This window comes from Gorilla gorilla, chromosome 18 (assembly GCF_029281585.2).
Source record: "Gorilla gorilla gorilla isolate KB3781 chromosome 18, NHGRI_mGorGor1-v2.1_pri, whole genome shotgun sequence".
NCBI classification, from domain to species: domain Eukaryota; kingdom Metazoa; phylum Chordata; class Mammalia; order Primates; family Hominidae; genus Gorilla; species Gorilla gorilla.
The window spans coordinates 117,001,186-117,026,736 of NC_073242.2; the positions used below are offsets into that span (position 1 = coordinate 117,001,186).

General features: G+C 49.5%; 1 pseudogene; it reads right to left on the reverse strand.

Moving 5' to 3' along the window:
• Nucleotides 1-4,093: 4,093 nt before the first annotated feature.
• Nucleotides 4,094-5,135, reverse strand: LOC101127237 (chloride intracellular channel protein 1-like; annotated as a pseudogene).
• Between the last annotated feature and the right edge of the window lie 20,416 nt (nucleotides 5,136-25,551).

A 25,551-nucleotide genomic window follows, 5' to 3' on the forward strand; every position in this document is an offset into this window, starting at 1 on the left:
CTCCCCAAACTTCTATGGTGGCAAATGCTCAGTGTGCAAGCTCCCCAGCAGTGGGGGCGTAGCAAGTGACAACTACCGGCGTGCACTTGGACACTGGAGTCTGGACTCGTGTGGCCAAGAAGCTGGAAGACAGGAGAACCACTTCTGGAGATGGTGCTCCTGACAGCTTCACTGCACCCGCTCCCTGGGGTGCCAATGGCCGCAGCGCAGGGGGCTGGGGCTCATGCTGTGGCCTCCGAGCCCAGCTCTGGTGGTGGAAGCTGCACCCCACCAGCCTGATTCTATGCTTTGATTTCCCAGGCTCTCATTTCCACATCTTAAAGCCTTCTGGAAATTCTGTAAGCTTTTCAGTATCCCTTTCCAAATTCCTTTGCTGCTGAGTAAGGCAGAATGAGTGTCTGTTGCTCCAACCAAGAGCCCTCTGTGATACTGAGCAGGGGCAGCAGTCAGGGTCCTGGAAGGAAAGAGGCAGCACCCTTGGCTGGCGATCTGGAGAGCCTTTAATGAAGGGACCAGTTACAGAGGCTCACACAGGTGAAGACAGCCAGAGACAAGCCACGGCAGGATGCCATGGCCAGCCTGAGACTAGAGAGGGCAAAGGGAGCTTGGAAGCAGCAGAGATACGGAAGAGAGGAGCTGTGGTGAGACAAGGACAGGGCCACCGCCAGGAGGAAGAAATGGCCTGACATCTCTCGTCCTGCACACCACTCTGCTGAAGGCACCTCCCGCAGCTGAACCCAACCGGAAGCCAGGGAGAGGATGAGGGGGTTCAGGCTCTGCCGTCTCCAGAGTTCAGAGGTGGACAGAGAAGGCTGGCACTGGAGCTGGGGAGCACAGTGAAGGGTAGCCAGCCCCAAGGAAGGCCAGGGGCATGGGCGCAGGGCTCACTGCAGGCCTGGGCACTATCCAGACACGTTCTCCACGCGACCTCATTGAATCTTGACGATGGCCCTGCTGAACAGCCTTGGAGGTGGGCTGACGGGATGCATCCCCGGGGCCGGTCTGACTCAGCACCAGAGTGGCAGCTACCTCACTTGAGCCCACAGCAGCCCTGCTGGCTGAGCAGGGCAGACGCACTGTTACTGTTTTCACCATGAAGCAAACAGGCTCAAAGAGGTTAAGTTGGTGTCTTGAGTATGTATCTGTGCGCAGGGGCTCACTGCTGTAACAAGCAACCCTAGGTTTCAGGAGCTTCACCTGACTCATGCTCCTCTCATGGCACAGAATGTGGGGCAGTAGGGTGGGTGGTTGGCTCCATGGAGTCATTCCAGAGTCCAGGACCCGTTTTCTAGGCCTTGGAGTTTCTTTCCCTGGAGCTCAGTGTCCGGCCAGTGGACAGAAAAAGAAATCATGGCAAATGGCAGGAGAAGTTTCAGGGGCAGCTGGCACTCTTTCCCATGTCTGCTGGCCAGAGCTCAGTCTCGGGTCCCGCCTGGCTTCCCGGGGTGGGAGATGAAGTCAGCCTGTTGCGGGGAGGGAGGGAGCTACATGCATAGGGAGGTGCTCGGGCTGCTCTGCAGAGCACCCCCCAGGCGGGCCCGTGGCAGGCCGCACGGAACACAGAACCCTGTCACTGGGAAGGGTGAGGGTCAGAGGTGGGAGACGGGGTGGGGAGGGGAGCAGTGCCCACTGTGCACACCTTAGAACCCTTGGCCAGGGTTTTGGAAGCCATTGAAGGGAGCGGCGTCAGCTTGCCTGAGGGTCCTCAGCTAGTTAGGCACAACCCGGGGCCCCAAGCCGAGCTGGGAATTTTAGCTCTTGGAGCTCTGCCTCCGCCACACCGTGCACCCTGCATGGAAAGCTCGGAAATCACCCCAGCTTTCCGAGATGGTGTCTGCTACCTCCCACATCTTCCAGGCTTGGGATCTCATTCCCTTCCCCCCAGCCTAATGCATCATGCTTGCCCTTATGAAATTTCCCGGGAGCACTGTGAGACTCTGTGATCCAGAGGGCTCCAAGTTTGGGGTAGGCAGAGCCCTTCGACTGCCCTGCGTGAGTCCAGCCCACAGTTTCTAGGAGACGCCAGGGAACATACCACAGGCAAGTCGCCGCAGAGCTGGCTGCAAGACAGGGGGCCTTACAAATTGCTCTGTTAAACCTAAAAGCTCCAGCAATCCCAGGGATTACGAGGCGCCCCAGCGAGGCCTTGTTAGGACCGGCCTCCGGGAGAACACGGAGGGTATTTACATTTGTTGAAGGGCTCATTTTCGTGAAGGATGACAGGGCCTCGGCCCCAGAGGATCATGTGTGCATGGGCTTTTTATTTCCAGCAAACACTCAAACTCGCAAGAGGTCAGATACAGTGCAAGGCAGAAATCATGCTCAGCTGCAGGCAGGGATGCGGCTGTGTGCTGACCCAGTGCCCTGGAGCCAAGGTGTTTCTTCAATTCTGGTTTCCATGAGCTTGGCAAAGGTGACACCTGTATCAGATACCTCTTCTCTACTACTAGATCACCGCAGTCTCACCAGGGGTCTTTGGCTCCTTGCTCCCGGCACCACTATGGCAGCCAGAACTTCATGGTTCCAACCACATTCTGCAAAGCGCCTTACTGTGTCCACGCTGGGCATAGTCCTCCTCCCACTCTGGGGACTTCCTGTCACCTTGGAGGCCGTGGATGCTGTGGGACCTGCCCAGTGCCCAGCCACGCACCAACAGGAAAGACTTCATGCATCATAGAGTAGATAATTGGCCAATGGGCAGCATGAACCAGTGGGCAAATTGTTCTCTTCTCTCCTCCTTGGATGGTTGTCCTGAGAAGCAGTTGTTTATATGGATTTTTGGAAGAGTCCCCTAAAACTGTGCAATCAATTGCTTCTATTACCAAGTGCTGGCCAGTTCAGTATTGAACCCTCCCTGGGAATGCACCCCCTAGTCCAATGGCAGAACATTAGGTTTGCCTTGACTTCTGTTTTCTGGGGAACATGCACTCATATACGCACTCTGTACACACACACTTGCACATGTATGGAAATGGCGATTGATCCTTTCTTGATCCCAATAAGTCATGGGATCTCTCTTTTCTTCCCACACAATGATTAACAACAACAACGTCATGGTCATCACTATCTATCATTTATAGAGCTCTGTGGCAGAGACCAGCAACTCGTTCTCCAAATCATTTTCCTTTTCCTCCAAGGAACACAGCCATCCACATTTCCCAACCTCCCTTGCAGTTAGGGGCAAATGAGTGATTGAGTTGTGGCCAATGACAAGTGACAAAAGTGATATTGACCACTTCCGGGCTTGATCCATCAAAATCTAGCATGCCAGCTCCCATCCTCCACCCTCTCCACCTGCTGAATTAAGAGGTCTCCCGATACCTGGGAGGAGGAGAGCCTCCCATGAGAACCAACCAGGTGGGAAAATCAGTGCTGCGCTGCTATGTAATGAAGAAAAAACTTGCTGCGTATGGAGCCTCTGACACGTGGAGATTAGGGTTTGCAATGAGAAAACCATCCTCATAAGTGTGACTTGCCTGGTTTTGCCTCAGTGGACTTCTATGCACTACCTCATTTAATCTTTTTGTTTGTTTGTTTTTTAGACAGAGTCTCACTCTGTTGCCCAAGCTGGAGTGCAATGATGTGGTCTCGGCTCACTGCAACCTCTACCTTGTGGGTTCAAGTGGTTCTCCTGCCTCAGCCTCCAGAGTAGCTGGGATTACAGGTGCCTGCCACCACACCCAGCTAATTTTTTGTATTTTTAGTAGAGACAGGGTTTCACCATGTTGGCCGGGCTGGTTTTGAACTCCTGAACTCAGGTGATCCGCCCGCCCCGGCCTCCCAAAATGTTTGGATTACAGGTGTGAGCCACTGCACCTGCCCTAATCTTTTTTAAATTCTGTACTTTATTAGTGAAGTATGTTGCTCTACCTGCCCCACCCTACAATACGAATCTCACCCAGGATCCCCATCCTTTCCCCTCATTCCCCCTTCCCCCTCGACACCCCTGCACAAGTGCACCAGGAGTCCCTGACCACTGGCCATTTGGAGTGTGTCCATTGGGTAGCAGTGTGGAAACCCCCAGGGCCGGTGTGAAAACCCTCCGGGCCTTTGTGGGGAAAATGGAGGGGGCCGAGGGAGTCCTAGGAGGGGCTTATTTGAGGGTCCTGGCCACTTGCTTGCAGACCAGTTTGATCTCCTCATCATGTGGACAGGTAGGGGTGAATTCTTCCCAGGCATAGGCACTGCCCAAGCACCGATGCCATCCCCGGAAGGTCTCAGGGATGGGGAAGCCCTGGTACTTCTCACAGTCCACCTGGACTATGCAGAGCTTTGACAACAGGCTGCACTCAACCAGGGAGAGCTCGTTGCCATCGAGAAACCTCTTCTGAGAGATGCCCTCATCTTCAGCACTGCTGTCATCCACTTCTTCTGGGAAGGGGGATGTCGAGTAACTGTCTAAAACCTTCAGGGCTCTCAGGAGCCCCTTGTCCAGAGTATCGTTGAGTCCTGCATTTGAACTTGATGTAGGCAGAAAAGTCAGCAAATACATCCAGCCCAGCTGTGTTTGACTCAGGATTTAGAGCTCTTAGCTTAGGGTACCTGCAGGGGCACAGCACTGCCTCCAGAAATTCTTCAATCTTTTGGGTGTCCATGTGTGCTTCCATGCCACGCAGCAGGAACAGGAGCTGCCCTTCTGGGCACAGCTTCTGCACTGTCACGGTCTACCTCTTGGTGTCAATGGTGGTGATGTTGAAAGTGACTCCTTTGAGCCAGAGCACCATGAACAGTCTCTAGAAGAAGGGGCAGTTCCTGGCCAAGCGCGGTGGCTCACGCCTATAATCCCAGCACTTTGGGAGGCCGAGGTGGGTGGATCACCTGAGGTCGGGAGTTCGAGACCAGCCTCGCCAACATGGAGAAACCCCGTCTCTACTAAAAATACAAAATTAGCTGGGCGTGGTGGTGCATGCCTGTAATCCCAGCTACTCGAGACACTGAGGCAGGAGAATCGTTTGAACCCGGGAGGCAGAGGTTGCAGTGAACCGAGATCGTGCCATTGCACTCCAGCCTGGGCAACAAAAGTGAAATTCTGTCTCAATTAAAAAGAAAAAATAAAAGAAGGGGCAGTTCCCAGTCTTGGCTCCATCACTGCCAGCCTTCAAGAGCAATTTCACCTGTGGTTGTTCTTCAGCCATGGTTGCATCAGGGCCCATTTAATCTTCACAAAGAAAGTACAATTATCATTGCAACTGGCCTGGTGCTGAGACTGAGACTCGAAGAGATCACAGTACTTAGAAGCTCACATAATTAGCAAACGGAGGGGATCTCTCAAAATTTTAAGCTAACTAGAACTCTTGCCATCATGAAACATGTCCACCTCCACTTTATAGATGAAGAGACTAAAGTCCATAGAAGACCAATGACCAGTTGAGGTACCACTCAGTTTGCTAGCATGCCAATGGGCAGTTCTCTAGACCCCCAATCTCCTAAGCCATCATGGACTGACAAGTGTCTTCATAGTCCTTTGCTGTCTTTCCCAGAGAAGGAGGCAGATTATCCACTTAGAGGAAGCAATTATCAAAGAAATAAATCAGTCGTATCCAATAACTTGGTGTTGAGTCTGATAGACACTGGGCAGAGAAGCAATCATGTTGCAATGCAGGGAATAGACAGGGTTGGAACTGCCCCTCTGCTAACCAGCTATGTGACTTGGAGCAAGTGACTTAGCCTCTCTCTGTCTCCAGGACCTCATTTGTAAAATGAAGCTAGTAATGTCACCTTCCCAAAACAATTGTTGGATAGTTTCTAACAAAGTTTTTTGCACTACCCCATGTAGCTAGCACATGATAAGCCCTCAAACATTAGCTGTTATTTTATTTCACTATGTGGTCAGTCCAAGGCTACCCACATTTGCCAGCTCATCCTATGTCTGCCTAGTCTCTCTCTCTTTTTTTTTTTTTGTCCCTCCAAAGAATTTATCTCACTTTCCTGCCTCAAAAATCCATGGCCACACACTGACTCCCCTCCCCGCTCATTAAACCAGGCTTTCAGGAAAAGATCTAATATCAGTCAGATAATGTAAACCATCGAGATACCTCGCCTGGGGAGCTTTGCTAGTTCAGCCTAAGCTTTCAGTGAAGGTGCAAGCAACAGAGCTTCCTGGGACAGGGATTTGGAGTCTGAGCTGGCAGGCGTGGGGCAGATGCAGAGGATGGAGAACCCCTCCGGCAGTGCCCAGGTGGCTGTCCTCTCCCACTCCCTGCTCGGATGCCCTGGACTATGTATCATTTAGGCACTTGGGTCTGGGTCACCAGATGGCAGGGATGGCTTCAGCCTTCTCTCTGAGCCAAACAGAAAGCCCATAATATCCACCCCAGCTTGGCTTTGTGGTTTTGTTTTGCTCATTCCCAAAACAAGGTCCTCAGGAGGATGGAGGTCTGGTCCTCCAGATAGAGGATGATCTCTGTGATTCCTGGGAAGGGTGGGGTGAAAGAAATTATCTTTGAAGCACTAGAGACACTTTTCCAGAGAAGGATGTGGACTGTAAGGAATGGGGGAGTGTGGGAGGAATACAAAACATTCTACCAGAAAGTGCAGAAGGCCTCCGAATAGAGCATGATCTGAGGAGTCTTAGGTTCCTCCCACCTCCTCAACAGCAACTGTTCGTCCATTCATCCATCCATCCAATCTTCATTCCATTAATTCTTCCTTTTACTCATACAGCTATCCATCCATCCATCCATCTATCTATCCATTCATCCATCTATCCATCAGTCCATCCATCCATTTATCCATCCTTTCATCCTTTTATTCATCCATCCATTTATCCATCCATCCTTTCTTCTATCACCATCCATCCATCCATCCATCCATCCACCATTCCATCCTTCTATTCATCCATCCATCCATTTATCCAACCTTCCATCATTTTATTCATCCATCCATTTACCCATCTATCCTTTTCTCTGTCATCATCCATCCATCTGTCCATTTATCCATCCTTCCATCCTTCTATTCTTCCATCCTTCCTTTCTTCTATCATCCTCCATCCATTCATCCACCTTTCCTCCCTTCATTCCTTCCACCCACCCACCCATCTACCTATTTATTTGTTGACTACATCATTATCAAGGTGTTAAATGTGGGCCAAGCACTATGCTAAGCACTGAGTCTATGATATTGAGCAGGAAGACACCGACGGCCTCCCCTACCCCAACTCAAGCTCATTGGCGAATGAAGCTTTCACAAGGATAATGATGCAGCTGTTGTCTTGTCCAGGCTCCCTTAAAAGCAGACCCTGGCCAGATGCTGTGGCTCATGTCTGTAATCCCAGCACTTTGGGAGGCCAAGGCGGGTGGATCACCTGAGGTCGGGAGTTTGAGACCTGCCTGACCAACATGGAGAAACTCTGCCTCTACTAAAAATACAAAACTAGCCAGGTGTGGTGGTGCATGCCTGTAATCCCAGCTACTCAGGAGGCTGAGGCAGGAGAATCACTTGAACCAAGGAGGTGGAGGTTGTGGTGAGCTGAGATCGTGCCATTGCACTCCAGCCTGGCAACAGGAGGGAAATTCTATCTCAAAAAATAAAAAAGAAAAGAAAGTAGACCCTGAGGCAAGCAATGCAAGCAGGGTGTTTGGAAAATGATCCCAGGAAATACTTACAGGGGAGTGAAGAAGTGAGACAAAAAAAGGGAAGGCTGTCAATAAAAGGTTCACTATCGAGAGGCTGCGTGCCGTGGGTACCTGGAGCTGTATCCTGCTGGAAAACTGTAGGAGGCTATGCCTCAGAGTCATCCCAGCTGATGGATGGGAGAGGTGGGATAGCTCTTCTCTGACTGTGGTCGCCAGTGGTTGAGGGATGCTTCAGCAGTACCTGAGCATCCCTGGGGCCCAGGGGAGCAGAGCCAGTTCCCTATTCAAAGGAGCCTCACGTGGGATGGGGGCAGGGACAACACACAGGGGAAAGAGTGAGTGAGCATCTTAACATTTTACACAACCTTTTACATCTTTTCATGTCTGTGCAGGCACAGAAATGTTTTGAAAGGGTGAGCAGAGACATGACAAAGTGCAGTGAGGCTGCTGTGTACGAGCTCAACACACACAGGTGAACAGCCATGCCCAATGCAAGCACAAAGCAACTGGAAGACGCATGAAAGCACGGTACAGAATAACACAGCATTACAGTACTTACAAAGCATTTGGGAATTACTCTCACAAGGAAAGTGCAGAACTTTCATGGAGAAATGGAAAACATTATTAAGATGTGAAAGAAACCTGAACCAATGAAAAGCAATCCGGTTTGTGGGTGGGATAACTGAAATGCATGGAGCTGCCATTTCCCTTTGAGTTTAACCTTCGCATCCCATGAAGTGGCTGCCAAATCCAAACAGAACCCTTGAAGGATTTGACACGCTGATTTTCTAAAATGCACGTGAAAGAATAAACTTCCACAGACAGCTACGATTAATTCTAAAAAATGCAAAATGTGATCTTTACCTTCCAGTCCATTACAGTGTTTCAGGCCAACATCCCAGGATACATTTTACATATTTTTGTTTACATTTTTTATAGAAACCTTTAAATTTTAATAATAATAGTTTAAAAGTCTCATGATAATTCAAGTTGCTTTAATTTAATTTCCCTAACATGTCCCATTGCCTGACATTTCAATTGTTTCCAGTTTTTTTAATCATAATTTTTAAAACCTCATGGAGAAATTTCTTGATATCAGAAACAGCTGTCATCCTCTGAGTACTGGCTTTGCTTTTATTTTATGGGCACTGTAAATTTCGATATTATCCTATGTACCTCCGACTTTGGGAGATGAGATAACTCAGAGCCGATCTGCGGCCAGCGCCTGAAACCCCCACGCTGGACATTTCTTGTTGCAACCTCACGCAGGGGCCTTTGTCACCCCTGCCCTCACCTGTCTTGGCTTAATGTTCACCAGATGTAATCACTGTAAGCAGATTTGTGCAAACTGCCAGTGGGCACCGTGCTGAGATCCTTACATCACTTCTGTAATCCCCACTGTAGCCCGCAGGCGGCTGTTACTACCATCCTTGTTCTAATCAGATGACAAGTGGAAGCTCAGAGAGATGAGGTGACCTCCCAAAGCCACACTGTGAGCACATGACACCTGGGCTTTAAACCCAGTGTATGTGATTCCAAATGCAGGCCCTTTCTGGTTTGTTCTGCTGTTGCGGTGCCCAAATCTTTGCAAACCACTTTATAGCCCTTAGGAAGCTGGAGCCCTGAAGCCCATGCAAACTACGGCACATGCCTAGTCTTATTTATAACGCAGTCAACATCCTAATGTGTAGATTATAGCCTGGCATTTGTCCCTTGGCCAAAAATGTAGCTTTAAGTGTGTGCCAGTCATGATGAAATGAACTTTCCCCCAGGTCAACTGATTCCCCAGCCAACACCACCTGCCGGCTGCCCTGGCTGTGATCTCGAGGCAGCATTCTCCAGGGTTCCTTGACAAAGCAGCGGCATTGAGAACAAGCGCAGTGGGAAAGGTCCCCCTCCCCAGGTGAGCAGGGAGAAGGGCTGAGAGTGATGTTGCTGCAGAGGACATGGTGGACACGACTGGAGATGCCTAGAAAGACGTCTCCTACTGGGGGTGGGGGCTGGGTCCAGTGCAGCCCCCCATTTACTGCCTTGTTGAGAGGAGAAGGCACCTGGCCCAAGGTGGCAGCATCGCCTGACCTAGGGGAGCTACCTGGGAAACTCCCCCGCCCTGTCGTGCACTGCCATGCAACAATACGCCTGTGTCTCTCCTGTGTGGCCAGTGCAGCGGTCATGAAGAAGTCATGATGCCCCGACCTAGAAGAAGTCATGATGCCCCACCTAGAAGAAGTCATGATGCCCCACCTAGAAGAAGTCATGATGCCCCATCTAGAAATCCACCTGACCAATGGGACATGTTAGGGAAATTAAATTAAAGCAACTTGAATTATCTTGAGACTTTTAAACTATTATTATAGTTTATTACAGATCCTAAGGTCTTACACCTTAGGATCCATGACCATGCTCACAGTTGTTCTTATAAACTACCTATGGGTCAGGTGTGGTGACTTATACCTGTAAACTCAACACTGCGGGAGGCCGAGGCAGGACGATCTCTTGAGCTCAGGAGTTGGAGGCCAGCCTGGGAATCATAGCAAGACCCCATTTCTACAAAAAATAAATAAATAAAACGTCATCTGGCTGTGGTGGTGCACACCTGTTGTCCCAGCTACTTGGGAGGCTGAGGCCGTAGGATTACCCAACTCCAGGGGGTCGAGGCTGCAGTGAGCCATGATGACAACACTCCACTCCAGCCTGGGTGACAGAGCCAGACCCTATCTCTAAAAAGAAAAAAATCCACCTGACCAATCAAAGGGAAAACTGGGCTTGTAAATACCCTCATGTTAGTGGAAGCCTTCTATAGACATGGATGCATTCCCTGTCACAAAAAACAATGAAAGCATCTGAGCTAAGATTTGGGTGCATTTTTTCCAAATTCTCCTTAAGGTTGTTCTAGTTTTTACTTGAAAACAAGAAAAGCTCATGTCCTCACCCCTGTGCGGCAGGAGGCCGGGCTTTGGGTGTTCTCTCCAAACCGTTAGGAGCCCTCTTCTCCCAAATCTCTCTATTTTCTGCAATCACAGAGATTTTCCTCTTCCATTAGAGGCGCGCATATGGGGATGAATTGTTAAGAAATTTGCTCAGAGAAGGTCCGTTCCTGGGCTCAGCTTCCATGGCAGACAGCAAAAGCCAGATCAACCCCCACAAAAGACAGATTCAGTCAAAGCCCCTGGAGGCCCCGGGTGCGTCCTGGATTTCTCCTTATAAAGAATCCCGGGGCCAGTGTGGGCCAGCTCGAGCTCAGGAAGGGGAGCCAGGCGGTCTGGGGGCGGGTCCTAGCCCAGCCACCTGCACTCTGTGTGACATCAGGAAACAGATCTCCCCCTCTGGGCCTCAGTTTATACGGCCACCGGATAAAAAGGTTGAAGCAGGTGAAGTCTCAGTTTCCCTGCACCCATATGAATGCTGTCAATGCCTTTCTCTACCTCCTCAGGACTGATCTGTCTGGTGGGGTAATTCTTTGTCACGGGGCCTGTCCTCCACCTGGTAGAAAGTTATGCAGCATCCCTGGCTTTTTACCTATCAGATGCCAGTAGCACACCCCACTCTCTCTCTCCAAGTTGTGACAATCAACAATGTTTCCTCACATTGGCAAATCTAGACCTCAGCCCCTGGTGATGCTTACAGATGTTGGCCTGAGCAGAGCCTGGGAGCACTGGGCATTGAAGGCGGTGGTCGCAGCTGCAAGCCGGGGCTGGCTGTGTGGTCCCTGAGGCCCTCGTATCACCAGAAGGCCCACCCAGCCTTGCAGAGCAGGCTGCTGTCTGTGCACATGATGGATGCTTGACCCAAGCACCGGTTATAGGTCCTGCAGGCAGGGGAAGGCGCAGTTCCCTCTATACAGGAGCAATCTGGGCCTTCCTGGAGGCCACTGAGGGCTTTTCATCCTGGACGCAGGAGAACCAAGGCAGGTCTGGCAGGGCAGGGAGGACGGGACAAAGCTATGTCCCTGGAGCAGCGCAGATGGCCAGTTCACTCAGAGCAGCACAGCCTTGCTCCTCCAGGAAGGGGGGTCGTGTTCCCCGCACCCTCCCTTTCATGTTACAGTGAGCTGTTCTACGTGGAACTTTGAGTGTGACTGTCTGAGTATGGTTTTCCTCCCTCTGCAGGAGCTCCTGAAGGCCTGAATCAGGGTTTCACAGCCATCGTCGAGGGCTGCAGGTGAAACTCTAAGACCTAACCTTGTGGTCTGGGGTGATTCAAGACCAATGACCCCCGCACCCCCCATGCTGCCTCCATCCTGGCACTTCACTCCAGCAGGAGTCAGGTCACAGGGCCTGGGCAAGAAGATGGGTTGAGAGGCTGGGAGGACCAGCCCAGCCACGGCAGAGCCGAGCTCTGGAAACCTGAGGCTTGGCCAAGCTCAAGGAACTAGAAGCCACCATATTCCCTCAACAAACCCTAATCCTGGTCCAGCCAACTCATAATCCTTTGAAAACTGCTGTCCTTTATCTGGGCAGTGTGTTCCTTCTCAGAATGAACATTTCCAGTTGAATGAAAGCTTCCTGGAACCAGTATCCCATGTTTTTGTCCCAAATGATGAGAACACACCACCAGGAGATCCGAAACCAGCCGAGTTACGGCTGAACCTGTTGTAAATACAGCAACGTTTTGCCAGAAATGAGCCGGATCAGCCATAGCCGAGCCCAGGCAGTGCCCAGAGCAGGTTGGCGCAGGCTACAAAGACGTCCTCCAACCACTGTCAAGGGTTGTAAAGGTAGTCCAGAGGTTACTTCAATTCATAACAAATCCCGACTGAATCAACGCACAGTGGAATTTAAGGTTCAAGGCATAATTAATTGTTTGTGTTTGAGTTAAAACCTACACAAGTCACTCATTCAGTTGTCAGTGTGGGTTTCTTGAGTGCCCACCTGAGGGTCGGGCAGTGCTCCAGGAAGAAGCAGCAAAGCCCCTGACCTGGAGAAGATGTGCAAGGCTCAGGGGGCAAGAGGCCCTGCTGGGGACACAGTGTGTCGGGGGCATGGTGTGTGGGGGACCCGGTGGAGGCCAGGGTGACTAGTGACACAGGAACCAGGGACAGTGAGGCCCTGATGTTGGAGGACCAGCCAGGGAGAGGGGGTATACAGGCCAGATTCTGGGGGGCCTTGTAAGCTGTGGCATGGGCACACTCACACACTCACACGTACACCTTGCATACTTGCACACTCACGCCCACAAGCACGTACATATTTGCACACACACTCTCCCTCTCTCACACTCAGACATCTACACACTCACTGGCACACTCACATACACTCTTGCACGTTCATGCTCAATCTCACACTCACACACACATATTCACACAGTCTCACACATAAGGTGCCCGCACACTTCCTCATGCATATGTTCACACACTGGCTCGCATTCACACACAATCACACACACTCTGGCACACATACAATCACACTCACACATACAATCACACTCACACATGTACTCGGTGGCACACACATTCACATATATTCACACCTACACACACACTAACACACCTGCACTCACAGCAACACATTACATGCTCACTCACACCCTCACACCCACACGCACACAGGCACACACCCTTTCAGGGAGTATTTCCATCTCATTTCTGACCCTTCTGCTCCAGAGACTCAAGCTTGCCTCAAGCCTGCACTTCCCTGCCCCATAAATCTCCTGGAAGCCAGCGCCGCCTCCTCGACTTCCGCATAGTGCTGGAGGGGCAGGCAGGAGGCTGTGAAGCTCAGGGTTGATGTACACAGTAGGCGCTCAGCGGACGTCAGCTTGGTGTCGCGACATCGATGTAACTGGTAAAAAAAAACCCTGCACACGTGAACTGGCCACAACACGAGGAGGGGTTTGTCTTCCCAGACAGGGCAGCCGGGAGCCCCTGCCTCGCCCTCTCCTCCTCCCCTGAAAACAGTGGGCCACGTGGGGAGCCTGTGGCAGTGGGCAGAGGGCTCAGGCCTGGAGTGGGAGACTGAGAGAGAGGGCACCGAAAGGAGAGAGTAGGCAGATCCAACACCTGGCCTCGTGCAGGATTGGCCAGAGCTCATTCTGCCCGTGGCTTTACAAGTGAGTGAACATAGATTCTTTGGAGGCAGCCTGGACCGGGCATTCGGTGCTGGGGCCGTGATGCTGAGGAGATGAGATACCATCATTCCACTCAAAGAGCTTCCGACGGCCAGGAGCCCTGGCTGGCTGGCTGGGCACCCAGCCTCAAGGTCCCTGCTCCTCGCAGATGCAGGGGTACCACCCTCTCCGCAGCAGAACCGTGGCTCCTAACGGGAAGGGGAGGTATTTACGAGGGGGCAAAGTCCGGCTGTTGGCCGCCAGCCAGCTCACATCCTTTGCAGAAGGCAAGGTTTTTTTCAGACTTCCATGTCCTATTGAGTATTTCTGACACAGAGAAAAAAATAAAAATAAAAATAATGATTTTAATAAGTTAGCATGATTTAAATTAGAAGATGTGAACATCACCTCACATGAGCTCCTTACAGAGGCAAAAGAAAAACATATTTTCCCTGGACAGATATGAGTCTGACTCTGCAGACCCGTGGGCCCTTTCCGCCTGTTAAATCAGCCAGTACTGAAGACAGCAGTGATCTCCAGAGCTGGCAGCTGCCGTGGGGAATCTGGGAGCCTGCGACATCACCAGTGGGGGTGTAAATTCTTGTGGTCCTTTGGGAAATGATTTAAAGATATATATTAAGAACGACAAAAAAAAAGTCATATACCTTGACTTAGTAAAATCTCGCTTTTAGTCAAAGGAAATGAGCAAACAAGAATTTAAAAGTTCTATGCATGAAAATGTTCCTGCCAATGGTTTTAGGTTAGAGAAAAGAGAGACGCCCAGAAGCCAGAAACTGGGGTGTTACATCCTCAACACCAATGTAGTGAGATATTACATGGCCTTTAAAATAGAAAATGAGAGAACCAAGCCATGCTTATATATACATATACATATGTATGTATATGTTGAGACAGGGTCTCACTCTGTCTCCCAGAACTAGAATACAATGGTGCAATCATGGCTCACTGCAGGCTCAAGAGATCCTCCCATCTCAGCCTCCCGAATAGATGAGAATACAGGTGTGTGCCACCATGCCCAGCTAATTGTTTAAATTTTTGTAGAGATGGGGTCTCACTATGTTGCCCAGGTTGGCCTCAAACTCCTGGGCTCAAACAATCCTCCCACCTTAGCCTCCCAAAGTGCCAGGATTACAGGCATGAGCCACCATACCCAGCCCATGCTTATAATTTTCTAAGTGAAGAAGCATATTGCATTAGAACAATAAAAAAGAATCCCAAGAGCATCTGCAAAGAATATAGGGAAACATAGAGAAGACAGAGAAGTTCTATAGGAAAGGGTGGCCCAGAGGTAGCACGGTTATGAGGCAACTATCATTTTCAAATTTCGAGGCCTATGGAAGGAAGGTAAGGTTGTTTCTGTGATTTACAATGCTGAATAAATTAAATAAAACTAGCACTGCTAAGTGGACAGGTAGAGGATGGTTGGAAGAAAGGGCCCCTCCAGCTCCAGGTGCCTCGTGGCTTGCCAAGCCCAGCACCACCAGAGTTTACTCCTTGTGCTCTTACTAAGCGTTCGATGCCAGGTTGACCTGCACATAGTGGCTGCAGCATCTACATGCACAACTCAGCAGTGAGATTGCAGCTCCAAGGTCCAGTGTGCCTGAGCTCAAACACCACCCAGCACCTCCCAGCTGCATGCTCTTGGGACAGGACCATCTCATCTAGCTTCCATCTCCTCTCTCAGCCCCTCTCTCTCATTGATAACGTCCATCAAGAACACACTAAGTTCCTATAAGTGATAGCTAATTCCATTACTCAAATATGTGCTATGTCTGACTTGAGGCATTTCTAATAAAAGTGCATTAGCAACTCCCAACCTTAACACTTTACTATACTTTTGGGGAAAAAGTTAAACGTAAAAAAAAAAAATCCTCAGTTTGGATGGTGAGTATCTACTTGCCTAGAGGTGGCGGCTGGAGGTGGCTGTCAGGACCCCTCAAGTCTCCTGAAAGTCTACAACCCTGCAATCCTTGCTCTTTGCCACGGTTCTGCCCAGAGTAGGAGGCATTCCGGAACTCAAGGTTGAGCTGTCTTTTAGCTTTTCATCAGCGTGAGATGCCTTTGGCCTCCAATCAATTGTATGTCTCACTTGAATGTAAAAGCACATGGCTTCCCTCTTCTCTTTTAACAACTCACATGCATTGTTTGGCTTTCAGGCCTCCATCCTCCAAAATCCCATGTTGGGTGCCCATAAAAATGCATAGGCCCTGGCTTTCCTGTTTTCCAGGCACTGGCTCACTCAGGAAATGCATCAGCACGTTGGTTTTCACTCCGGTTCCCAGGCGCATGATGGAAACTCACATCGTTTCTGAGTTTGTAGCTCTGGCTTGCTGCTGCCCAGAACTCTACTCTCTGAAGACGAGTCTTAAACAATGGAGCTGTCCAGGCAATTATCCGAAGCCAATGGCAGCCAATCATCCATTCTTTGGCCCATGTGCTCAAATAGCAAATACCTACTAAGTGTGTGCCATGTACCTTCAAGGAGGGGAGGCTTTGTGAGGGAGTATTTCAGCCAACTAGCGCTGTGTAACAAATCACCCCAAAACGGAGTGCTTAAAACAACAGTCATTTTATTCTCTCCTATACTAGTTTGCTAGAAGTACGGGAGCAAAGTACTGCACAATGAGTGGCTTAAACAACAGAAATTTATTCTCTCAATTTCTGGAGGCCAGAAGTCCAAGAGTAAGGTGACTGCAGGGCTGCTTCCTTCCCGGGCTGCAAGGGAGGCTCCACTCCAGGCCTCTCTCCGTCTTCGGTAGTTGTGGGCAATCCTTGACGTTCCATGGCTTACAGATGCATCCCCCCAATCTCAGCCTACATCTGACATTCTCCTCGTGTCTTCCTGTGCCTCTGTGCCCAATTTTCCTCTTTTTATAAGGACACCAGTCATATTGGATTAGGGCCCACCCTAATGACCTGATTTCAACCTTATTGCCTCTGTAAAAACCCTATTACTGAATATGGTCACCTTCTGCAGTCCTAGGAGTTAGGGCTCCAACATTTCTTTTTTGGGAGGACACAGTTAAACCCGTGGCATGTCCCATGGGTTCTGTGGTCAGGAAGGGCTCAGCTGGGTGGTTCTGGCTCATGATCTCTCAGGGTTGCAGACAATGGTGGCTGGAAACAAGAGAGGGACAAGGACAAGGGTGCAGCTGCAGCATCTAGAGGTGTGCTGGGCTCCTCTCTTCATGTAGCCCCAAGCCCTTTCCATGAGGTCTCACTGTGTGGGCTGTTCGGGCCTCCTCGCATCATGGTGGTCTCCAAGCATTGAAGCTGCTCACTGCCAGCTGAGAGCTTCGAGAGACAGTCTCACAGGGAGTCACAGGGAAGCTGCCTTGTCCTTTGTGGCCTAGCTTGGGAAGTCACATAGCATCATTTCTGCCATCCTCTGGTGGTCCAAACAGTCACAAACACTTGCTGAATTTCAGGAACAGGGATATCAACCACATCCATTAATGTGAAGACTGTGTGATGGGAAATATTGTTGCAGCCATCTTTGGAAGATGAGATTGGCCAGAAAGAGACAGAGCAGTAAGCAGACATGTTGCATTGCAGTGCAATGGCTGCAAATGTCCAGGTAAGGATGGCTCCCAGGGAAACAGAAAGACTGGGCCCCTAGACCAGTGAGGAACCCAGGAAGTCTTCCCAGAGGAGGTGAGGCAGGGACCTGAAAGGTGGGTAAGCAGCAGTTGGCTGGACAGGGTGGGACGTGGGGGGCAGTCTCAGCAGAGGGAGCCATCCGTGCCACGCTCAGGAGGCGGGAGAAGGGGTGCACATTCTGCAAAAGGCTGGAATTCCACTGGGCAACAGAGTCCAACCAGCCTTCTCCACAGTATCTTAGGTTTCTTAAGCTCCCAGTCCACCGCATTCCAAGCTTTAATAACTACAATCGTTTCTACTTTATGCAATGAACCCAGACTAATAAGTTGTGTAACTTCCGCCCCTGGGGTCCTCGATTTGTTCATGTAATTCCACGGGACTCATTATCCTGAAATGGACTCTGTGTATAGATCATGGATCCATAAACTTTTTCTGCAAAAGGCCGCATAGTAAATAGTTTAGCCCTTGTGGGGCACACAGTCACTGACACAATTACTCAACTCCTCCTTTGTAGCAGAAAAGCAGCCAGAGACAAGACGTAAATAAATGCACATGGCTATGTTCCAATAAAGCTTTATTTACAGAAACAGGTGGTAGGCTGGATTGGGCCTGTATTTTGCCAGTCCCTGGTCTCGACTGAAGTTTGTTCTGGTGAGAACTTGAGTCCCTGCTTCTGCCACTTACTCTGAACATGCCGTTTAAGCTCTCTGAAGCTGTCTCCTCTTCTGCAAAATATTTCGGGTTTAGTGAGTCACCATACTGTCTCTGTCACAGCTACTCGACTCTGCCATCGTATAGTTGGACTAAACCCCTTCATCACCCAGAGCGGGAGCAAACGAGATGAAAAGTGTGAACATTGTGCAGCACTAGGATTTCGAGATGCGGACGTGGCTACAAAGTGCATACACTTTAGGGACAGTGCACACTTTCTAGTTATGACCTCGAGCTACACATACCTGAGGCTCAGGCTCCTCTAGCATAAAACGGGAATTAGAACATCGACCACATGACGTTGTAAGAGGATCCAATGAGAGTGCACGGCCCCAGATTATTGGGGGATGATTCCCTAAGGCCACTTATGGGGGTCACAGTGGACGCCCTGTTTGGGGGAGTCAACTAGGTGCTGGGAAGTCCATTGGAAGGTGTATGAGCCACCTCACTAAGTAGGGGTGCAGCGGGTTGAGCTCGGACTCTCTGGGCAACCCCTCTGGGTAGATCTATAATTCTTTGAGGACTCAGTCTCTGTTTATCTAATTTCCTTGGTTCTAAGATGCATATTGAGCACCTTTTAACCTTTTTGAAATCCAAGTGCCTCTACCCATCAATACTTGCATTTAATGCGATCACATTTCTTCACTTTCACCACAATAAAAGCAGTCATCAAACTGATGGAAGAACAGAGATACGGAGGCATACTGACCCCAGATCTAACAGGGAAATCATGCTCGAGGTAGCCCCACGTCTGGGCTCTCCGGCTGTGGTTGCTGGCTGAGGATAGAGGCCCCCAGGCCCTGAGGCCCCTCTGTGCTTGTTTCACCCCGTGGTCATAGTTCAGGATCAGGCTGTGGCCAAGGAGGAGGGACGGATGCTGGGCTGCGAGGAGCCTTCACACCCAGACACCCGCTTCCTCCACAGGGCAGGCGCTTCCTCGCTTTGAGCACACAGACGTCCCCCTCCTCTGCTAAGGAAGACAGGGTGCCAACCCCCGCGTGGAGAATGGGACATTCCTTTAAGACAAGCCAGCTGTTTTACAGCTCTGCTCTGGAGGCCTTCAAAAACATAAAGGCTCAAGAATCAAAGGCTTCCTGTTATAAATTCACTTCTACATCTCAGGTACTTTGTGGGTTGGGGAGGCAAAAACAAGATTTAGTGAAAATTGGTAGAAAATACTCTATAAATACCCTTCTTGTGGGAGGAGAACCCGTGGGCTGGTCTTGGAGGGCGGGTGGAGAACAGCCTTGTGTTTTCCTAGGATGTTAGGAAGACATTTTGCACTTTCTGACATTAGTATTTTTGTTGTTCTAAAATCTTCGGTGCCTTCAAACTTTAATTTGGGGACTTATTGAGAACTATGTGCATGAAAATAAATTTAAAATGTATAATGGATCTTTATAATCAACATCCTCATCTTAAAGATGAGAGAAACAAGACCCAAGATGCTGAAGGGCAGGCTTCAGCCACCAGCTGGGCACAGAGAAGATAAGAAGATCTAGAGATTCTCCTCAAAGGCTCCAGAAAATAGAGCCAGGCTCGTGGGCACAGCAGGACAGCGCTGATTACAGAAGCGGTGCATGTTGATTGGAGAAAATTCAGAATGTTTCTAAGAGCCCAAAGAGGAAAATCAGAACTGTCTGGGACCCAGCATCTAAAGACAAGCCCTATGGGGTTCGACCTCTGCTCTTTTTTCTGGGCCTGGATTGATCTAGTTGATGATACAGAACTAGACACAGAATGGAGGTTGTCTCGATGGCTCACACCTGACTGTACTTGCAGCCCAGGTACCCAGTCCCCCACCCAGCTCCGGCCCCAAATCTCTCTGCTCCTCACCTAAGGGTGTCTCCTGACCAGGGGAATTTGATCAGCCCACACACAGGACAGCCCAGCAGAAGCAGGGACTAGATATCCCTGAGGGCAGCTCTCATCCCTGCAGTGAGGAGTCAGTGAGTAAAAACCTGAGGTAGTCACTGTCAGTACTCCCTGTCCCAATTCCTCTCAGCCTTACCTCTTCTGTGAACGGGGAACCAATCTCCAATTCCGACTCCTGCATTTCATGGCCTGTAGGCTCTCTCTGCCTCCAGAGACCCCATTCCCACCTGTGAGCCAGACCAGAAATAGCAAGGAACTAACACCCATCCCAAGGAGATGACCTCAAACATTGATTCATAGGAGCTGGGGTATCAGTACCTCAACTCCCTTCCCCACCAGGTGGGATAATTCTGTTCTGGGAGGCTCCCAGAGTTTCCCTAGCAGGATTAAACCACAGCCACCCACAGACATAACCTGCTCAATACAAACCCTTTATGGGCTGCTGTCCCTGCTGTTTTGCACACCAATCTCCAACATGCATTGCTTCTGTAATCAGGGCTGCCCTGCTGTGCCCATGAGCCTGGTGTCCGGACCACCTCCTAAATATTATCTCTGCATCTCAGGGCCAGTTTCTGGGGGACCCCAAATTGAGAGAAAAACCCGTAGTGAGGCAAGGCTGGGGCGTGTTTCCCAGGGTCCCCCCAGAGCTTTCCAGTGGGACTAAGCCCATGTGGCCCACTGTGTTCATCCTCTTGTCAATGCTCCTGACTCAGCTTGTCCCCTTTCATGCCTCACTTTCCCCAATGCATCTCTTGGGATCATATCCCAAATAACTCCCTGCACCAAGTCCCTGTGGGATCTGCTCTGAGGGGAATTCAAACTTAGATGGATATTTATATAAATAGAAATAGATGGATATAGGTGCTAAGATGGATATGGATACAGACACAGCTCTCAATGGATAAGATATAGACATAGATACAGATATGGATAGATAGATACGGATATAGGTACAGGCATAGATGGATGATGTAGACAGAGACAGAGGTACAGGTATGGATGGATATAGATATAGACACAGATACAGATATGGATAGATAGAGATGGATATAGGTACTGGCATATATGGATGATGTAGACAGAGATGGAGGCAGGTAGGGATATAAATATAGACAGATACAGATATGGGTAGATGGATATGAATCTAGGTACAGGCATAGATGGATGATATAGTCTGAGAGAGATAGAGGTATAGTTGGATATAGACGTAGATACAGTTATAAGTTCATGGACACAAGTAGATTTGGATATGAACATAGAGCGGTAAATCGTAGTACCAATTGTTTTCAGCTGATGTTCATCCTAATTGGTCTACGCCCACATCTGTTGTTAAATATGTTTAATCTCTCCCTTCGGTGTGTCTATAATGAGATAGACAGATGAGCTCTCTGGGTTTCTGGAGCCCTGATGTCTGAGCAGGAGCCCAGCCCTGCTACTCCCAATATCCTTAAGTGAGCCACTTCATCTCTTTTCCTTGGCACATCACCTATTAAATGACTGGAGAACTCACCAATCATTGATAATCATATCTATGTCTACATCCTAAGTTTCTTGCATATATAAAGTCCTTAAATCCACCAGCGTCCCTTGTGGATTTAAGGACTTTATATGTGCAAGAAACCTTAGGACCTGACCTGTAGCAAGTGCTCAATAAACGTTAACTATTATCATTGTTATTACTACTCCTCTGTAGTTGTGATAAATGTAGCCCTCATTAAATCCAGACTAACCACCAACTTAGTGACCAACCCAGCCAGTTCCAAAAGCACTTGACAGGAAGAATGAAAATCCGTCTGGATTGTGAAAGAAACGTCCATTTTACAGATAGTGCTCCTGAAGCTTTGTGAAAGACACTGCACATACAAGATTCGGGGTCAAGCGGTACAAAAACCTCATCTTGGTGTGTGCAGGATTCAGCTCCTGCCTTCATTCTGCCCCTCGCAGGACTTGCATGGCTGTGGGTTCTTTTTCCATCTCTAAACCTGGGACTTCATTTCCCATTTGATTGTTGGCTCCGGAAACTCAACACCAGCCAGGATGACATGAATATCTCCTGTGCCGAGGAGACAGCTGGAACACATGCTCTGTGTTGAGTCAGCTGGCCCAGTGACCACATGGCCCTATGGTTCTGTGGGAAGAGAATATACTTCAGCAGCCCCCATGCCTAAACTTCTCCCTGTGATGGTTTTCAATTGTGACTCCAAAATTCTACTGCATCCCTCCCCTGAGACATGGATTCTGCACCCTGCCCATTGAATCTGGGTGGGCTTGTGACTGCTTCATTCCATAGAATGGGACATAGAATAGAAGCCATGGAACTTCCACCTGGTCTTCTTGGGGGATTCAAGTGCCCTGTACGATGTCTGACTCCTCTGAGACCACGAAGCTGGGGAGGGCACTCTGGGTGCTTCCAGTACACAGTCCCAGTTCATCCCCACCTGGGCCCAGCCATGTGAGTGAACTGCTTGGGATCCTCCAGATTAGCCCATACTCCCCCTGAGTGCCTCTGAGTGACTTCAGTAGATGCCACAAAGAGCAAACGAACCACCCAGCTGAGCCCTGCCCAAATTCTTGACCCACAGAATCCATAGGCAAAATAAAATTGCTGCTTTATGCCTCTAAGTTTAGGGTGGTTTGTTACAAAGCACAGGTAATTAGAACATTTTCTTATCTGCCTTTTTAGCAGTTCTGCCACCTACTAAAATGGCCCAAGAAGGGATGATATGGTTTGGCTCTGTCCCCACCCAAATCTCATCTTGAATTGTAGCTCCCATAATTCTCATGTGTTGTAGGAGGGATCCAGTGGGGACAATTGAATCATGGGGGCAGTTTCCCCCATACTGTTCTCATGGTAGCGTATAAGTCTCGTGAGAACTAATGGTTTGATAAGGGGTTTCCCCTTTCACTTGGTTTTCATTCTCTCTTGCCTGCCGCCATGTAAGGTGAAAGACGTGCCTTTCACCTTCCACCATGATTGTGAGGCCTCCCCAGCCACGTGGAACTATAAGTCTATTAAACCTCTATTTCTTTATAGATTACCTAGTCTTGGGTATGTCTTTATTCACAGCATGAGAACAGACTAATACAAGGAGTAATCTCATTGCTAGGAAAATCTCATTACATCATCTCCCTGCTCACAACCCCCACCCCCACCTCCCCATCACCCTCAGGGGAATATCCAGGCTCCACACCAGGACCTAGAAGGCTCTGAACAGCCTGGGTTCTATGTACTTTCTACCATCACCTTTTGCTATGTGTCTTTCACATGCATTATGTCATTTATTCATTCATTCATCTACTGTGTATTGAATGCCTACTCTGTGCCAGTCACTATTCTTCACTCCAGGCTACAATTTGAGTGAACCAGGCTCAGCCTTTGCCTCCGTGGAACTCATGATCTAGCAGAGGAGACAGACATTGGCCCAAATAACTCCACAAAATATTGCAGCAGGCAACAGGAGGTGCATGGTGCTACAAGAGTGTGCAATTGGAGGAACTGGCCTCATCTGCCAGACCAGAGAAGGTTTTATGGAGGAGGTGATGCCTGAAGAAAGAGGAGAGCTTAAATAAGAGGAGGAGGGAGAAAAAGCATGCTATGCAGGAAGGGAAACTGCCCATGCGGAGTTGAAAGCAGAGGAGCAAAAAAATAGCATGTCTGAAGAGGCAAGGATAGTCAATGTGTCCAAAAGGCAGAGAGCCAGAGAAAAAAATGAATGGATGAGGCTGCAAGGCTTGGAGGGGCCAAATCATCCAGGATATGTTCATATTTGACTCCTGGAAATAGATGGCTGCTGGCATTGGTCCAGGGGCTTGGGGATGTGAGAATCAGCACCTTGAACATTTTCCTGCCTTTTCCTCTTGTTGCAAAATGGCAGCCACTGCTCCAGACAGTACCTCTGCATTCCAGAAGGAGAAAGGGAAAAAGGGCCAGCATTAGCAATCTCTCAATCTCTCTCTCACACACACACACAAAGCTGAAGCTTTTCTAGATGTTTCCCTAGCATGTGTCTCTTAAGTCTCAGTGGCCAGAACTCAGAAGCAAAGTCTGTGGCCTTTCCAGCTAAGAGGAAGGCTGGGAAAGGGCATTCACCTTCCCTGCCTTGATAGCAGAGGCAGGAACAGAAGATGGGAGTTAAGCGTGAGTGAGGCGTTTGGCAGCCAACAGTGCTTGCTGGGCTGTTTTTTGTTTTGTTTTGTTTTGAGACGGAGTCTCACTCTGTCACCCAGGCTGGAGTGCAGTGGTGCCATCTTGGCTCACTGAAACCTCTGCCTCCTGGGTCCAAGTGATTCTCCTACTTCAGCCTCCAGAATAGCTGGGATTACAGGCACGTGCCACCACACCCAGCTAATTTTTGTATTTTTAGTAGAGACGGGGTTTCGCCATGCTGGCTAGGATGGTCTTGAACTCCTGACCTTAGGTGATCCACACACCTCGGCCTCCCAAAGTGCTGAGATTACAGGCATGAGCCACTGTGCCCGGCCCTGGACTGTTTTTAAAAGGGATGACACAACGATTGAAACACGGCATCCAAAAGATCCTGGGCTGTGCTCTAGGGCCATCTATGCCTCTCCCAATCCTGAGTGCCAGCTCCACAATGGCCCTGCTCACCCTGCACTGTAATGGCCTGGTGGCTGTAAGTCCTTCCTGCCCCAGGTCCCCGCCATTACTCGGCACACTTGCTGATCTCTTTTATTACAGCCGTCCTGGTGAGTGTGCAGCGCTATCACACATGGCTTGAATTTACATTTTCCAACATGAGGTGGGTTTTTTTGTCTTGGCCTACCATGACGTCTGAGTCATGGTGACGTGGGTGCCAGGAAAGCACTGTGACGTGCTTCTGCTCACAGCATGAACATTTAAACAGCTCTCTCCTTTCCCGTACTCTTCTGCTCAGTGACTGAGATTTTGCTCTGATGAGCGTGGTTTGAGTTGAGTACATATGATTTCAAGAAATATCACATCTGTGATAAGTTGAATTTACCTACCAGAGTGTGAGCCTGTGTTTACCTGATGCCAAAATCTAGATTAAACCTGAAGATTTCCATCAACCCTCCCCGTTTCCAAAGGGCCAGATGTTTGGCACTGCATAGCCAAAACATCTGCTTGCTGAGCTGAATTTTTTGGATGTCATGCTCAGATTGTCTACCATGATAACGCGAGCTCAGTGGGCGCCTGTGTCACCTCACACTCGTGCAGGGGAAAGCCACCCTGGGAAGGCCTCAATTCCACTGGATCATCAGCATCAATGAATCTGGGAAACACGGCAGGCAGCACACAGCTTGACGTGCAAGAACTTCCGCAGCCACATCCACGACCTTCTGCACATCTTACGGGGATTTTGAGTGATTACAGTATTAAACTAACAGGCTGACACATGAGCAAAATAAGTAACTTACAAAGCGAGCCTTTCCATGGCCAGACACGCCGGCAGCATGTGCAGCTGGTTTCGGAGCTGCAGCGAATATATGGAATTTCAGAATGATTTGAGTTACAGTTCCCTTAAGTAACATTATCTTGTTAAAGACATTAACCTCAGGCCTTTGCTGTTATAGATTTGGTTTTACTATTCTCATCCTGGGGAGCAACCTGTAGGAGAGACACTCCTCCACAAAAAAGCGGTCGTGGGTCATGAAAACATTGATTCTTGAGGTGGCTGAATGGCCATCTGGGGAATGCTCGCCAGTTATGGGAAACAGACATCGCTTTGCAGAACATCTTTTTTAA